Source organism: Canis aureus, chromosome 25 (assembly GCF_053574225.1).
Source record: "Canis aureus isolate CA01 chromosome 25, VMU_Caureus_v.1.0, whole genome shotgun sequence".
Classification (NCBI taxonomy): Eukaryota; Metazoa; Chordata; class Mammalia; order Carnivora; family Canidae; genus Canis; species Canis aureus.
This window is the reverse complement of record NC_135635.1, coordinates 15,340,774-15,343,650: the sequence shown is the minus strand read 5'-3', so window position 1 is coordinate 15,343,650 and position 2,877 is coordinate 15,340,774. Positions and strand designations below refer to the sequence as shown.

General features: G+C 35.6%; 1 pseudogene; it reads left to right on the top strand.

Moving 5' to 3' along the window:
• The first annotated feature begins 2,765 nt into the window (after positions 1-2,765).
• On the top strand, positions 2,766-2,877 carry LOC144297799 (U6atac minor spliceosomal RNA; annotated as a pseudogene).

Sequence of the window (2,877 nt, the reverse complement as noted above, 5' to 3'; positions counted from 1 at the left end):
ATAGTGTGTTAAGTAGAAAAAGCATTAAGTCAAAATTGAAGAACCTCAAGTTCTAGCACTAACAAATTATAAACTTTGAGCATAGCGCCACTGTAGGTATTCATTTTCTCACTTGTGAGCTGAAATATTGGACTAGGTGATTCATGAAGGATCTTCTATTCTAAGATTATAAAACAGTAGAAAAATATATACCAATTATTATATTTTATTAAAGATTTTATTTATTTATTTATTTATTTATTTATTTATTTATTTATTTAAGAGAGCGAGAGAGAGTGAGAGAGAGCATGAGTCAGGAGTGGGCAAAGGAGAAGGGACAGATTCCCCATGAGTATGGAGCCCTACATGGGGCTCCATTCCAAGACCTTGAGACCATGACCTGAGCTGGAGTCAGATGCTTAAGCTACTAAGCCATCCAGGCACCCCTATCTATTTTAAAGAAATAATGTATTTTTAGGATTTTTGAAAAACACAGTAGTCACTGGAATGCTTGAAGATTAAATGAAAAAAAAAAGTGGGATAGTAAAAATGTAGTGTTCAACATGTGTCAAACTTTGCAACATAATTCAAACAAGGAACAACTCTTAGGATGCCAGGCTTATAGATATTCCCGTTGTTATAATCATGTACTATAGTGTGGCTTTACCAAGGAAAGTACTGCCAAATATGTTTTGACAAATTTATTCAATCACTTGGAAAGTAAATGGCTAAAGGACATCAGACTTAGGGCGTTAGTATATTTAAAAATATTATTTTAGAAAATTAGAACTGAATTTGTCTTGCAACTATAGTTACCATCAAATGGCTTGAAGTCAGTTGGAAAATTCTTATATCCAACAATGATAGATATATCCAACTTTGAAAGGTGATTAGACTGGTATAAAGACTTTATAGTCTTCATTAATGATTAAAAAAATAATACAGTGAATATGATACCACTGGGTGGTTAGTATGTCTTACAGTAGTTCACTACTTCCTAAACATTTATAAAATGGACTTAGAGTTTATAATTTTGTGCATGAAAAGAATAATAAAGGGATTTATTTTTTTTCCCTGGGGTGCCTGGGTGGGCTCAGTTGGTTGAGTGTCAGACTCTTGATTTCAGCTCAGGTCATGATCTCAGGGTCCTGAGATCGAGCCCTGCATCAGGCTCCACACTATGCTTGAGATTCTCTCTCTCCATCTCCCTTTGTCCCTCCTCCTGTGTGTTCTCTTTCTGTCTTTCTCAAATAAATAGATCAACAAAATCTTAAAATCATTTTACTCTTTAGGGAAAAAGTAAAATTTGAATGATAGGCACAAAAACCCCTCTACATTAATGGTTTAGGTAACTACAGTTTACATCAGAGAAATGCAATATAATTATTTTAAATTGTAAGGGATGGGGTGGGGAGTAACCATTTTAGAGCTATAGTGTGAGATAAAACACTATTCTGAGATAAGTATATTATAGCAGTGGGGCAGGGTGTGGGATCACATCAACTTTACCAGAACAGATGATTAATGAAAGTTTGGAGAAATGGGTGGAAGTCATATTTACAGAGGGCTTTGTATATTGCCAAATTTTACCACTTTACCTTTTTACCGCTTTATCTCATGGGTGAAGAAGGATGTAGAAGAGATAAAATATGAAAAAGGTTTTAAGACTATTAATGTGGTAGTTGTGTGGAGGAAGAAAATGATACAAGTTAACAGATGACTTCAGGTTCCCATGTATCTGGGTTGGATCCCTGGCTCGGTATGGCCACCAGCAAGGTACTTAAACACTTTACGTTCCCAGATTTCTCATAGTAGTATATGAAAATTAAAAAAAATATTTTTATATAATGCATTTGGCATAGTACTTGGCTTAATGATTAAATACTAAAAAAATGTTTTGCAAACAAAGAAAAGTGGGTAAGAGGCCAACATTTGAGAGTTTGAGAGATCATTAATATAGCTTAAGAAAAAGTCCATGAAAATAAAAATAAGGAATGAATGAAAGAATTAATAGGCCTTAAAGACTAAAAAAAGGGGTGAAAAAGAATGAGGAGTCACTGTTGACTTGAAAGCTTGGTGTCTGAGTAACTAGAAGAACCAGAGCTAAACTTCTCAGAAATGTGAACTCCAATGAAGGGGAAGAAGGTGCTGGGAACCAGAAGGAGAATATGAGCTCTATTTTAACTGCTTTGGGTGTGAGGTGACAATGAGACTTACAGCTTAAAAAAATGTCTAACAGGTGACTGAAGACATATCCCCCTCTAACCACTACCTGGAGGCATATTTAGATTCAGCTCCCATTTGTGTTCTTGTATGTATGGTCTCCTCTCAGTAATTTCAACCAATTCCAGTTTCAACTTGTTATGCTCTTAAAGTCTGAGGCCTACTGGAAATTTCTACTTCAATGTCTTATAAATACCTCAAACTCATTTTGTCCCAAATCAAAACTGTGTTTATCCCTAAAAAGGCATCTCTTGGGGAGCCTGGGTAGCACAATTGGTTAAGTGTCTGACTCTTGGTTTTGGCTCAGGTCATTATCTTAGGGTCCTGAGATCCCACTGCAAAGACTCTTTTACTCCTCCCCCCAACCCCCCGACTTGCTTGCATACACAAACTCTCTCTCTCTCTCTCTCTCAAATAAATCTTTAAAAAAATAAAAATGACAAAGAGGCATCTCTTATTGACTTATCTGATTCTGTTAACAGTACCTTCAAGATCACCCAGCGTAGGTAACTTGGAGTAATCATTTATGTATTCTCCCTTACTGGCAAAATCTTGTTAAATTGGTATTGTATGAAAGAGAGGTCAGAAAAGGATGAGAAGGTCTTAGTGACCAATACAATACATTTATGGTTGAGATATTGCTGTGCATTTTGTGGCATCTAATCATGATATTCC